General features: G+C 29.5%; 1 protein-coding gene across 1 annotated transcript in view; it reads right to left on the reverse strand.

Moving 5' to 3' along the window:
- LOC136980625 (3-hydroxyacyl-CoA dehydrogenase type-2-like) overlaps positions 1 to 16,003 on the reverse strand; it is a 268,457-nt gene that overhangs the window by 93,000 nt on the left and 159,454 nt on the right. The gene's annotated exons all lie outside the window — the stretch shown is intronic.

Genomic DNA, 16,003 nt, shown 5'->3' on the forward strand with positions numbered 1-16,003 from the left:
TGCCATTGTTTGAAGGTTATTTTGTATGCAGTTTTGTTCAGAAAAAGTTCCTGAAAAAAAAAAAAATGGCTGCTGTTTAGAACCGTTGGGAGATAGTCCCTATTAGATGTTTTGACTGTATAATTATAAACTAATGTCTTTCTGTAAGTCAGATTAGTTCAGTAGAAAATGTGTTCGATCTCTATTTAAACTGCAATAATGCTTTTTAAGGAGATCGAATAATAACGATTGATTTAAATTGTAATTAAACAAATAAGTATTCACCAACAGAACAATAAACAAAAGAAGTAGTTGCACAATTGAAAAAGAAGGAATAATTCTTTAAATAAACAGGAAACGCTCATAAATTCCACACAAATCATCATAAATATGTCGACAGGGAATTACTTTCGTGCAAATCTTAGTCGTGTTTTAAACGCGTATAAATTCTTATGTTTGGAATTATTTACAACGTTAGGTCAGACATTAACACGAAAAGTTCATTTAAGTCTACTCTTCTTCTTACTTGATTTATTACTCTTTCGTCCTCTTTGGCTTAAGACGTGAATCAGGTACGAAGTGATACCGCTCCTGTTAAATGACGTCAGTTCACGTAGAATCAATTTCGACAGGTTAAATAATTAACTTTGATGAGGATTGTTCCTTTCTTTGCATACAAAACTTGTATTTCGAGGACGAATTTCGCCGTAAATTCGTCAAAGAACATTATTTACAATGCTGATTTTTTCTTCCTTTTTCCCCTCCTTATTTTATGTACAGTTTTTAAAATTATATATATATATATATATATATATATATATAATTCTTCGATACCAAAAGACTAAACTAAAAGAGAAAAGTAATCGACTAAAGGGTTTAACATTATCAAGTATTTGACAAAAGAGAAGAAAGCATTTCAAGAGAAAACAGTTTTTTATTTGTTTACACGGTGTACACACCACTTATTATGAGTGACAGAACATACTTCGTATAACGACTGATTCTGTTCTTACAACGGAAAATGTAAGATTTATTTTATTTTGTTATTGGCACAAGTAACCTGGTAGGAGAGGTAATGCCAGTGTACTAAATACTATCTTTCATCGCCACAATTACCATCTTTTACTACAATTAAACACAAATAAATCAAAAAGTAAAGACAATTCATTGTTATTAAAGTAAGGAAAAGAATTATGCAAAAATTTTGTATTGATACTATTTTTCAGTAAAAGCATCTTTGTTTTACATTATATACTTGTTTTACATTTATTATATAAGTTTACAAACTCCCTAATACGTGTGAAAATGAATTTTGTTCTTTGATAAGCCACTGATGCACGCATTTTTGGTATTTATGTAGCGAAATATGCCTAACGTTCTAGCAATAATAGTCTGTTTTTATTTTCTTAAATGGAATATTGACATAATAAGTAATGTTTACTATTGAAATTTGTGGACAATCTGAGTAAGTCAGAAATAGTAAAATAAGTGTAGTCGCTTATACCGTAGGTCTATTTATTTTACCACTTCTGAACTTCTCAATCCATTATTTTCAACTTTCTCTAAGAGGTTGCAAATAACTAAGGAGTAAATAATTTTATAATAGATAAAAATTAAAAATTGATTTAAATGGTAAGCGAATACAGCATTTAAATTAAGCTTACTGTTTATAAATCTATTGAATATGAAATATTTCACAATATTTGAACCATTGTTAGCCTATATAAATAGCCGGATAAATAAGACAACTTTTATCATAAGATTTATGTCGAAAATTCTAAATAAAATTAATTTTAAAATAAAAACACTAGAGATATTTTTTATATATAATATAATTTTCAATTTAAATGTATGTGTCTTGTTTAGTTATTTATCATTATTACTATGTTAAGGTCAAAGGTTACTTTAATTTTAGTTTAAAAGATTTCAAACAAATATTTTATAATTTGATTGCATTTTTACATATTTTACGCATTAGCAATAATCTACAAAAGGATAAAATGTTTTTCTCCTGCTCTCTTTTGGAGCAATTAAAAACTCCTCGTATTTTCTTTGTTTAAAGCTTCTTCCCTGTAGTACGATATTAACTCCCCTTTCAATATAACAGAGTGTTCTTTGTCAGGATTAATGTCCACAGATACTCATCAATTCCAGATAGAATATTCTTCAAAATGTAGATTTCTACAGATTAAAACAGACTTTACTTGTTCCTTCTGTTGTTTTTGAGTGAATTGTGCAATTAGATCTTCCTGTTCCTCGTTTGTAAGAGACTAAAAATGATCCTCCAGCAACTCGGAACTTCACGTTATCAAGTCCTAGATTTTAAGATAAATTTACTGTTGTGATAAAGAGCCAGACAGTATAATGTATGGAAAATGAACATATACAATGTATACCCAAATGCGGCTTTAACACGAATATGTGTCTAGTAATAGCGCAGTAATTCTTATCGGTAGTGGATATAGAATTTTGATCATGATCATGATTTTGATCGGCATTTAATTATATACGATAATCGTTAAATTAATAAACTTTATTCGATACTTGGTTGCCTCTTGTTCTTTCTTTTGTTCTTTGGGAATAAGCACAGAATTGCCGTGTACAACTTTTATTGTGTACAATGGTCCGTTATACACGATAAAGTGTATTTTATTCATCAAATAGTGTTCCTGTGTGATAAGTTCTACACAGCAATTTTGTTCTTATTTCAAAAGAGCCGAAAGACTGTTAGGCTATATAATAAAGTAGGGTTTTCCGAATTCGCGTGTTAAAAAATCGGAACTTTATTTGTTTTTACTTATGTAACTTACATACGTTTGCGTAATTGTGTATGAGAAGTTTAATTTCATAGAAAGGTTTTCTATATATATTATTGTTTATGTACTCGCCGTAGTTCTGAGACTGTAATAAACAAGTTTACTATCTAAACGGAAATAAACAAACAAACATTTTTGGAGAATGCACTTCATTTTTAGTTTAATTAAATAATAATAATGTTACAATAAATATTAAATCCACGTGATAAAATATTCTGACGCTAATACAGATATAATGTAGTTAAAGTTAGTCAAGTGGTATACGTGAAATTAACTCAAAAAAGACATCTTTATGCCACAGTTTTATTATTTATAAGTACAGTACATGATTGACTAAAACAGTTACAGCAACCATTGATAAGCATTATATTTTTATATATTAAAAATGCCAATTCTTGACACTAAAGTTAAAAAAGAAATTATGTGAAAAACAATAGATTAAATACCTTGTTTTTCTAAAAAAAGTTTGAAAATTGTACTGAATTGTCTCACTTGAGAGGGTTCGGTTCAGAAAAATTAAATAGGTTTATACTATTTCTAGAGTTAATAGCATGGTAGCACACAAGAGCAATATTTCATTCTGTACTTTAAACGATTATTACACGTTCATTCATCTACAAAAATTCCTCATAGTTAAGTGAAATCGAACTGTTAAATAGGGACTAGTGGTATATCAAAGTAGCATCGTAAAGGAGTATTGGTAATAGATTTATATATATATATATAAGAACTTTTGATACATAAGCGAAAGAAGGGGGTCAAAAAATGACCCCCTTCCCCCAGATTTTTACATTTTTGGACTCGGGAGACCTTGAAACGTCGAGAAATGCAAAAAAAAAATTCGGAGATTTTTCTGTATGTATGGATGTTAGTGTGTGGGGCACTATTTTGTTTACCTCTTTAAAGCTTAATAACTCCTGTGCTTTTCTTCGAAATTTTCTGAAATTTTGCAGGGAGGTTTGTGTATTAGGGAAATTAATGCTATTAAATTTTGGTGGTTAAAAGTCGAAGGGGTGGGGAGATAAAGGGGATCATGTGTCACATCTCCGCTAGGGTCGGACTTACAGTAATGACAATTTTGCTCGTTATTATCATTTACAATTTTTCTTTTTTATAAAACCCATCCATACCCTCAAAATTAAGCTTTTTGCTATTTTATAATAATTAAAAATATAAAAAGTTTTAATAATAAAATATCATAACAGATGGCGCCACACACATATTTTTAAATGTTGCCGGGAAAGTTAAGCAACTCATCGCTGGATATTTTTTGCTGTTGTTATTAGAATAAAACAGTAAACAACTCGAAAATTGCTTATGATTTTATCGACTTAACTCATAAACTTATTTAAGTTACAGTCTTTGGCTATTATTTAAACGAAGTATTGTAGAAAATAGAGAAAACTTTACAATAGTTGAAACGTTTCAAAATTTTGAGAAAATTGTAAAATCAAAAAACTGCAAAATGATAGTAAATAATTGAGAAATGAATAAGTAGATTTCAAAATTAGGCAAACTTTTATTGTAAACTCTTTCAAGTTTTGCAAAAAGAAATTAATTTATGTTTAAAAAGATATTAAATCTTTTAGATGTGTTTAAACATAAATAAAGCTCCGCAAATAATCAGTGCTATTCAGCTATATAATTTTGTTAACATCTGCAAATACACTTTATTTATTTGCAAGAATGACGCATTAAATCGCAACTCGTGTATTATTTTTTGTAATATTTCTGCTATTTAAATAAACTTCTTAGTTTCTGTAATAATTCGTTTATGATTTGTAACGTTATCGGAAATAACACAATCTTTCCGCAATTTTTTTGAAATTCCTCTTGTTATTCTGCGTTTTGTATGCTATTTAATAAATGTTTTTCAAAATTTTTTAAAGTTTACATTAGACTAAGTGCAAAATTTTATTTATTTCCTCACAATTCTTCGCTGAAGGCTGGGTACACACGACGGTACGCAAAGTACTGTACTTTTGCACAGACATTGCCTAGACAATATACTACCGTATAATGTACAGTATAGTACGTTCGTATGACAGTTGTACTGTCGATACGTGCTAACGGGATGTCTAAGAACGTCGCAAAATGCGACGTTCTTAGACATCCCGTTAGCACGTATCGACATATACAGTACTTTTAACGGATGTACTTTATACGCTGGTCTGTCCCCAGTCTAAACAGTGCAAGGTACTGTAATAAACTTATTAGCCTATTACTTATGCATAGAAGTATGGTCTTGCACGGAAAATCAACGCTATTGCACATAACATTGTATTTTCGTCGATAGATAATGAAACTTCCTATTGTTATAGACAAATTTTCACACTACCTTGAAAGCCAAAGCAAAGTTCTGAACCAGGTCGTCAGCTTTAAATACGTTAACCTTAATAAGAAATAAGAAATAGAAGGAAATCGATAACTTTCAATCTAGTGGAAATTTTATTACAAATGTATGAAGACGGCATTAAAGCATTAGAAATCTATCACATCAATTATAGACTTTTAACTACCAAAATTTAATAGCATTAATCTCTCTAATAAACAAACCTCCCTGCAAAATTTCAGAAATTTTCGAAGAAAAGCACAGGAATTATTAAGCTTTAAAGAGGTAAACATAATAGTGCCCCACACACTAACATCCATACATTCAGAAAAATCTCCGAATTTTTTTGCATTTCTCGACGTTTCAAGGTCTCCCGAGTCCAAAAATGTAAAAATCTAGGGAGGGGTCGTCACTATACTTTTCCTCTGTTTTATGTAACAGAGTCGGGAAAGTAAAAACGAGGTAAAAAAATAAGAAATTTGGAAAATTGTGTGGATCAATCATTGAACGAAATCATACAAGACCTTTCATGGTATAAAGAAGTTAAGTGAGCGTGGCCACGTATAGTTTTGAAATAGAGGGATATCATAAGGAAACGATTATAAAGAACTTTTACGAAATTGTTTAAGAATTCTGAATGGTAGAAAACTATATGCTCGAAATATAGAACAAATACAGTTTGCTATTTGCTAATGAAATTAGTATTGATCTATTTTCTCATAAACGATATGGCTACATACCTTAAAGAATGAATGCTATTATTACTCGTCCACGAATCTCAAGAAATAAGAATATCGGTTTAATGGCCATTTTTTATATAATTGCATTTCAGTTCATCGAGAGTTTTTTGAACTTACAACTATTTAAAAACTTTCTTCGGGTTAATATGCGTGTGGCAAAATGTAATAACGTGAATTACGTATTTTGTAATCGTGATTATGGATAATGTTCGTTTTCCTCATAGCGAAATAGCAATTTCTTCTACCGTATTCACCACAGTTAACACAAGACAAGATAAACACTTCTGCTGGGTTTATCGACCTCTTACTGCTCCGTCCTATTGACGATCTCATTATTTGCGTAGAATGTATAATTGTTTCCATGAATAATGAATTGAACTACAGTATTCAGCATTTTATGATCATATAATGGATGCCTGTTACTCTAATGTACTTCACTTATTCATACAGAATGTGCATCACTATGATTCCAATTATATTTGCTTATCAATATCAATATAAATTATGTAATTAAAAAATAAATTACATATATATGATTAAAACTATATTCTATTCGTTGCTACTATATCATTATAATTTATCACGTAATACGAATGAAAATCGGTTACATAAATCATTACGTAACCGATTTTCATTTCTTTCTTACATAGGTTTCTAGTGTTACGTACTATACAGTACATAAACGGCACAGTTCGCTATGCAATACTTCAGAAACAAATATGAATCATTTTGTTACTCAAGGTTTGATATGATAGCATTACGTAACGTTTTTGTAAACACCCCAGCCTCTTATAATAAATCGTAACAATTACCTGCATATCCACTCATCCATATCTATTCTAAGTAATTTATGGGCAGCTCCCTATATAGGCTAAGCGAAGGCATGCGGAAGTTATGTTAATGAAGATACCTAAAAATCTATTTTTTTCAAATTAAATATTTCCTACAAATTATTTTGAAAATTTTGCAAAATTTGGTTAATGTTACCTATGGTTCCAAAATGGCGGCTCGTCTCTGATTCCAGCAAATAGAAGAAGGGAAACAGTGGGAACGCACGTTCTAACCTAACCTAACCTATTCTAATAATTTTGTTGGTAATAATTATGGTAATTTATTAGAATAGGTTAGGTTAGAACGTGCGTCCCCACTGTTTTCTTTCTTCTGTTTCCTTGAATCAGAGACGAGCCGCCATTTTGGAACCATAGGTAACATCAACCCAAAATTTTTGCTCTAAGCTCTCAACGTCATAATGTGTAATGTATATAAACTCGTGTAACGAAATTAAAACTGTATAATTAAAATAAACGATTTCTGCCATTTATTATCTTTAATAACCAAAAAATATTTTATTAATTTGGACCTATCAGTCTTGAAAACTTGATAAGATAATACTCTCGGGATTTAATAAACGAACCATCATATTTCATCATGCCTGCTGCACTAATAAATTGTTGTATTTCTTAACATGGGTCTAGCACATTTTTAAGGCAAGATATGAGAATTATATACTTTTATAGATTGTTCTTGAGACTTGCTATTTTGAAATAATAATTATATCAAGAAATAGGTGTGATAATGCTCTGTCAAACTCACATCATTTGTTTGATATTACAGACATCAATTTATCGGAGCTGCCCGGAGTTGCTCGGTGAAATTTGATACTCTTACACCCTTGTTATTGTAGAAAACTTTAAAGACAGTTTACAATCAAAAGTAGTATTTATGAAATATTATAAAACAGAGCAATATATAATGCTTTTTAGTTTCCGGGTAAGGTGATACAATTTCGTCCAAACACTGCCTGTTCATTCCGAAGGGAATTTAAAGATAGCTGAAAATTTTCTCTGGAGATATTTGCTCAAGCTGGGCCAACATGCGAGATTACTGTACTTACTCGGCTGCTCATTCTCTGTAATGTAAAAGTACCAATTGATTCGAAAAGCGGGTTAGGTATTAGTTTGGAAATTTGGTTTTAGATTTGGTTTGATGAAGGCAACACAACACATGGGCGATCTGGCGAGGAAAAAAAAAAAATACTTTCCGGGTGGTCTTTTAAGGGAAACTGGCCCATATTTAGGTGTTACTGACGTGAAGAAAACCCGGAAAACTCCACGTGGCTAACTCGTCGGCGAGGCGCGAATGCACGACCAGTGTTCGGTGGTTTTATCCCCTCGGCCACTGGTGGGCCAGTTTGGAAATTTTATCTAGAAATTGCAATTAAAATGTTTAATATTAAAGTAAAATAATTAATCATGTATAATTATAATATAAAATAGCAATCGAAAATTCTCTAATACTACAGAATGCCACAATGTCATTGGTCAGATACATACTTCTGTTGTAGACGAAAAACCGATTTTTTTTCGAACGAAAAGCGTTCACCTTCTCTTGAAAGAGAAAATGATTTTTAGAAAGTTTAGTTGCATTTGCTCGTACTGTCTTTAAATACATAATGAACAGAAAAACGCTTTTATTTATAAAGCCTACTACCGGGCTGTGATGGGATGGGGATTGGTGAGGTTGGGTTGGGAAAGGGTAATAAAAACAATAGTCTTAGTAACTGAAGTGTACATTAATTGACCTGAGTATTTACAATAATGAAACTGCAAAACAGTTGTTCGGGTTAAAGTTAAGAGAAAGTAGGAGTTAGAAGTGTTTAGGGTAGGACCCCACAGTATTTTTTTCTAGGATGTCAAAGAATATACATGCCAAATTTAGTGTGGATATATTTAACGGTATAGAACCCTTTGTCTAATAAACATACATGATATCTGGAAAATATTGCATTTTGAATAATGAATATATCATAGAATCTTTAGAATTTATTTCAAAAAGAAACTAGAAAAAACTAGACAGATTCTGAAACAAATGTCTATTGCAGAATTTGTTAGACCCTTCTTGAAATGACAAATTTCAGCGACAACTTTTAAGAAGCACCACGTATTTAATTTTTATTTGATAATTTTAAGGATTAATTCAAAATTAATGATAATTTTTTATTGTTGTTCGTGATAGTCATTAACAACGTATAACAGGTTTAACGTTCGAACGATTATTCTCTATTATGATTTTGGATAGTTGCTATAATAATCACTATCAAAAGACGATAGAGAAATAGTTATCGTTCTAATTTCTCGAGGAGTGGATGAAGATTGATCCTTTTTTTTATCCGAATTTCTCTTTATTCCGTTATGAGCAATTTCCTACTGTAAATGAAACAGTTCCTAAAGATAGATTAGCCGGATGCGATTGAAAATACCTTGACTTAAATGACGGCCTTTCTCTAGGAATAAAAGAATCGTGTATGTCTCCCATTATTACCTTATCATATTGTGAATTGAACAACGAATTCGTGAACTCATTCAATCGATCGATTTAAATGCGTTACATAAAATAAGTGGACGAGTTTCTCTCTATTTAAATGTTGTTCGAGATTATATGATTGAATATTTGTTGAATAAAATAGGGGGAAATTGTACAAGTGAAAAAATTTTTGAGTTTCTTTAGCGGATAATAACATCGAGTCTTCACGAAAATTAATGTTTTCCTTGTACATTGATAAGTACAATAAATAAATATTACTTCATGCAAAGTTATGATAACTTATAATTGATTTCTTAGAGCAAAAACCTATTTTTGACCACAACAAAATTAAATTATCCTATATTTCAACGGTAAATTATTAATTATACGTTACTATTTTTAATTTCGTAGATACTATTAAATATTATTTTTTTATTATTGTAATCGTTTAACTTTGTAATCTTCCTTTTATTGATAAATAAAAGATTTATTATTATTCCACAAACATATGTAAGAAATTATTAAGAAATATTTGAATTATCCGAAACGTTCGTGAAAATGGTTATGTTTAGTGTGATGGGGTAATGCAATGCACACGTGAGCGCTCTACCTCTCTCTCGAGAGATTTCTACGGGAAATTGATTCTTATTTATGTGTAGACACGCGAAGACAACGCGGTAAATCCCACGTGGCTAACCCGGGTCAGGCACGAACTCAGGGACCAACTGTCGCTGTTTATCCATTCAGTCACTGGTGGCTTGGTTTATTTGATTATTGCAATGCTACATGTCGGTGACCTGTCGAGGGGAGATGCCTCCCGGAAGAGCTTTTATGAGAAAATGGTCCCTATTTCGGTGTTACATACGTGTAGAAAACCTGGAAAATTCCACGTGGCCAGCCCACTGACGAGACGCAAACCCACGACCACTATTTAGTTGTTTTATCCACTCAACTACTGGCGGGCTGCCAATAGTCTCACCAGCATGGGCCTCTTTGCTCTTCTCCTAACCAGGTCTTCCCATCTGCCCGTCCCAACGACCAACCAGATCCTACCCAAATACCCAAAATTAATTTGGAGGAGAATTTTTCATATTCTCTCCTCCAAACCATAGTGACAAGTCCTTGAAAAAATATAGAAATTTACTTTTAAAAAAAGGGCTCTCGGGGCTCCTGTAAGGGCTAGGCCCCGTTGTAAGTCAAAGGCCGACTGTGGACATCATAAAAATGTAATAAAAAGCACCTTCAGGGGAAATAATTCCATCGAGAAAAATATTATTTTCTTGAGATTAAAATGATTCACCGAAACAAATTTACCGACCTTCATAATCCAAGAAATTATACTATTATTTTTTTTTCGGTAAATGTAAATTCACGGAAAACGACACTTCAAAATTACCAAGAATCAGTCCCGAAAATTAAATATACCATTATGACATTCAAGTTTTTAGAAACGATTATGGATTAAATTCATTATAATACAATTTAAGTTTTTCAAACTTGATATCACAATTTATGTAAACTGTCAAGTCCTTACGGTTACGTCGATAATACCATTTCTTAATCATAAAAAAAAAAGAGAGAGAATTCGCTTTGTTTACGTGCAAACTTTAAAATGTATATACAGTTAATCGGGGCCTTCTGCCCCTAAGGTTTCCATATCTGTTTTTTTCTTTCGTTTATCTAACGATATTCTTGAGATTAAGGAAGGACAGACAGACAACGGACGATAGTGGGAATTTATAGATGTACAGTACAATGTTTTCAAATTGCAGGCCAATGTTTTATGAGAATTAATTGCTTTTAGAGATAAAGTAATGTTTGATTTAAGTTTTCTTTTCGGTATCGAAGGCTTTATATATTGATATTAAAGTAATTTTTATTTCTTAATTTTATAGTTGAAAAGCAGAAAAAGCGTATTGAGTTGGAAAAAACCAATAACTTCATGCAACCGATAAGGTCACTTCAATATACAATTTATTCAGCAGAAAATATTGTATCAAATACAAACCGATAATCTTGATTACAAGATGGAGCCCATTTTAACATAAAATACCAGCTAAACAATAATTTATGTATTATTTTCTTTAACTAATAACACCTTTATCTACAGTATTATACTATCCGGTATATGAATAGCTCACTATAATAAATTCTTTTTCCTAGAATTCTTTACGCAGTATATTTTTCTGGTGTAATATTAGTGAGTTATACAACGTTGTTATCGAACTTTTATATTGATTAAACTTTTAGCGGGTAAGGAATTAATAGGAAAATATATTTAGTCACTACGATGTATTTCATTAAATTCTAATTTTTAATTTTTATGTACTGTTATCATAATACTTACAATAGTGCCAGTATAAATGCACACAAAGCTTAATATCTAGAATAATACTGTAAATATACACTAAGCGTAATGTTAGAACTTTCGGATTTTATTAATGAATTACCAATTTTGATGGAAGCTTTGGAAGCTTCCATCAAAATGTTTATTGGGCTTCAATTTAAAAAAAATTATAGACCTATAAATTTCCACTGTCGCATGTCTGTCTGTCCTTCCTCAATCTCAATAATGAAGTTAGATAGATGAAAAACGAGACCAGATATAAAACCACAGAGGCAGAAGGTCTCGATTAATTATATACGAATTTCCGATATAAACCGAAAGTTATGTTATTTCAATTCAAAAATTCCCCCGAAAGGTGTTAGATAGATGACCGGCACGACTCTATTGTTAAAAGAAAAGTATGATGTACGGGGGCAAGCCGCTATTAATTTGAGATAGAAAGCATATATTTTAAATGAAATAAATTAAAAATATGATTAAAAATTGCCGCCCGGCATGGTGATGATGTCACAATAAATAATTGCTCGTTCTGATCGAATATTAATAATTAAATAGGTAAGTATTATAATTACGTTAACTTAAATTGTAATTATGTTAAATTACAATTCAACATAATCACAATAGAAGCAGAAAATACCGATTGATAAATGAATTTATTAAAATTTGTAGGAAGTAAACGTTCTGTATATTGTTTCATAAAAGATGTTTCTCTTTCTAATAATAATTAATTATTGCTTTAATTTCTAATAAATGTAAGACACATCAAACTTTTAAAGTATTCGATGCCATTGAAAAATCGACTGAACTCCACACACAATTGAAATTTTCGTTTAATTCAAAAATACGACTTCATTTTACGTAGTCTCGTTTTTAAAGCTGCATGAAATGAATTTATGCATTTTCGTGCTGCAAATGATTATACAGTAGACCCCGTATAACACGGTAGATAAATTCCGTGTTATATGAATCCGTGTTGTACGAGTCACTTAAATACATGAGCCAATCACAGCCCGTGTGCCGGGCTCATGTATTTAAGTGAATCGTACAACACGGATTCATATAACACGGAAATTATCTACCGTGTTATAGGGGGTCTACTGTATCATAAAGCTAGTTAAAGCATTTAAAAGATGATTTAAAAAGTAATAACTGGTCTATAACATTAAAGAAACAATGTACGAGTCCATTCCTTGAACTTGATTATAATAAGAGATTTTAGAGAAAAACACACAGTTCGTCTTCTTATCTGTGTTGCTTTCGAGGCGTGTAATATTTAAAAGTTTATTTTAACTACATTAATTAAGCGCATGATATTATGCAATAGAGATTAGTCTATAAGATATCTCTTCTGGTACTTTTGCAATTTAACATTTATTGCAAAATCTATTTATGATTTTCCATTTCTAAAATGAAGCGTATGAATTATTTTAATGTAAACTATTAGCTGATTAAAGACATTAGAAAAAAAAAAAAAATTAAAACTGAGTCACAAACTTTGAACAGAATATTCGTATAATTTAACAAATTAAATCTTAAAATTAATTTAAATATAATTCTGAATCATCAAGAGTTTCACAGTTAAGGAAGAACATTGTAATTAGAATGACTTAAATTATTGCAAGGGAGAACCACGTTAATTATTTCTACGATTAATTAAAAATTTAGTAGAATTTCTGTTGTACATTAATTTTAAAGTTTAACAAAATAGAACAGACAATCAAATTTATCCTCGATCGTGTCTAATTAATGTTTAGATATATCTCTGTTATTAATACATAAAATTCAAATTGTAAGAAATTTTATAAAGTATTTGAACGTTGTTATCTTAATTAAGTCAATATTAAAAATAAATATAATGAATAAGTTGTTAAAATTCGAAAATTTTACATAAGATCGTTTCAACATTATTCTAAATATAATTCTTTTCGGTTAATGTAACCCTTGGTGCCAAGATGGCGGCTCGTCTCTGATTCCAGCGAGGAAACAGTGGGATGCACGTTCTAACCTAATCTGACCTATTCTAATAATTTGGTTGCTAATAATTATGGTAATTTATTAGAATAGGTTAGGTTAGAACGTGAGTCCCACTGTCTCCTCGCTGGAATCAGAGACGAGCCGCCATCTTGGCACCAAGGGTTACATTAACATTATTTTCTAGATGTATGAATATTTAATATGTTCGTAGACAATTGAATTTCATTTAATTAATATGGCTGTATAGAAAGGTATAAATTTTCACACTACACGTGTGAAATTCGGATTAAAATATTTATTTTTTATACTGTTAATTCCTTTTAATAATTGATTTCTGTTGTTTTTATAATCAGATAATCTGCATTTATTTACGTTCTAGTTTTAAGAATAATTCTTGTAATTAAATTTTAAATATTTTAGAACGAGCAAGTATTAAATGGGATAGGAAAAAACACTTCTTGTTTTACTGAATATGTGTTTTATTGCATTAAAACTTTCGTAAACAGTTTCGTAACTTTTTTAAACGTAATAAATTTGCATAATTACTTCATTATTCTTCAAGTTTTTGATGCTTCGGATAAGACTAAAATATTCGCAGTCTACATATTTTAATATTTAATAATATTTGCAGAGTAACACAGTTTTTCTAGACAGCTTCTGGTCTATAATAAAACAGAAGAAACAGAAAATTAAGGAGAATACAACAGCGGAAATTATAAAATATCGATATTTTTCAGAATTTTATATTTTTCTATTATAAATTATAAAGATTTTTTTTATTAAAAAATAACGTTATTTTTCCAATTAAAAATTAACGAGCATTTTTTTAAATTATTAAACTTATTATTTATCGGAGAGAAATAATGACAAAAAACAAAATTATTTATTTGTTTTACTTATTAATTATATTTATTAAAGATTTCTAAGATAAATATTATCTCAACACATTGCTTTTTCTCGATTTTATTAAATAAACTTTAATAGAATATTTTAAAAAAAATCGAATTTTTTCCATTTAAAATATGTTTTTATTATATCGGAAACGATCTATTTAAAATAATATTATTCGTTTTAAATTAGATATTCTTTATTGTTAATTTTTATAGGAAATTTATTATTAAGAACGTAATGAGAATTGAGAATAATGATGATAGACTTCGTTACTAATGCACCACTTTAATGTTGCTGACCTCTATTAATTCCCTTTTTCCATTATGGGTGTTAAAGGATAAAGAAATTTATTTTTTACGCCGATAAAAAATAGCAATGTTATTAATCATAAATTAAACTAACCATGTGTTTCAGATAGATTTTTTTTTCTTTTTTCATTACAAATATTGAATTTTAATGCAGAGTAAGAAAAAAAAAGGGTGGATGTCGATTCGTGTTTAAAAATCCCATGTTAAATTCTAATTGGAATTTATATTTAATACTTAAAAATCAATAATGATATTTATAAACTTTAACTAATATTAAAGTTATTTCAGTTTACAGTCTGTGATAAAATATTTCTATTATTATTTTCACTTGTACTTAACATTATTATTAATATTTCTCAATTGGGATTTCTAATTTTTAATAACAACTATTTTGTAAATTCCTTTCACGTATATGGTTTAAAAAGTTTATAATTTGGCATGTTTAGTTTATAAAATATCTCTTTTTAATTTAATATTTGAAAATATAATCCAGTGTTCAGACATAATGCAATAGTTAACTGTATACAGCATTATTTAATACATTTACAACGTTGTTTTGTAGATTACTACACCACTCTCCAGTACTGAGATGAATTACTATAAAAGCATCAATTTTATTATATCTAAGGTTCTTAAAATCGATAAAATGCACTTAATTTTTCACTCGCTAGCAAAATTCAATTACTGTATTTTAACCTCTACAAAAACAACAGTAATTATATACACACGTGTTAAAAAAAAAAAAAAATGCAATTTTTCATAGTTTAGCCATCTATAATGTACAGTATAATGGAAAAACTAAAGTAATTCTGGAGAGATAAATATATCAGTTACTATATATAGAATTAGTGTGATTTTATACCATAAACAAGACCAATTAGCCATGAAAGTTTTTATTTGATGGCAACATCATATAACGTGTAGGCTACTACAGTTATAAATATCATTTTATAAACGTTTATTTATAACTTGTTCTCTCCGATGAAAAAAACAGAAATCATAAAAGAACACACGCAAGTAAAGATAGCGGCTATTATAATGACGTTTAATTTAATTTTTAAAGTAATTAGGTCATTTATATCAATAGAGCATCATTATTTAATTAATAACATCTGTGTTTCTAAAATGAATTCATCGAGATATACATCATTTATTTAGAAATAATACATAAAAACCATTCTATATTTAAATAGAAAAATGATTTGAGATGGAATAAAATTCGAATTTAGAATATTCGAAAATTGAAAAGAACAAAATGTATAATAGAAAACATAAAGGAAAATAAATTTTCTTTTGTTTATAACTTAGAAATA

This window comes from Centruroides vittatus, unplaced genomic scaffold, assembly GCF_030686945.1.
Source record: "Centruroides vittatus isolate TY-2023 unplaced genomic scaffold, ASM3068694v2 contig_1159, whole genome shotgun sequence".
NCBI lineage: Eukaryota > Metazoa > Arthropoda > Arachnida > Scorpiones > Buthidae > Centruroides > Centruroides vittatus.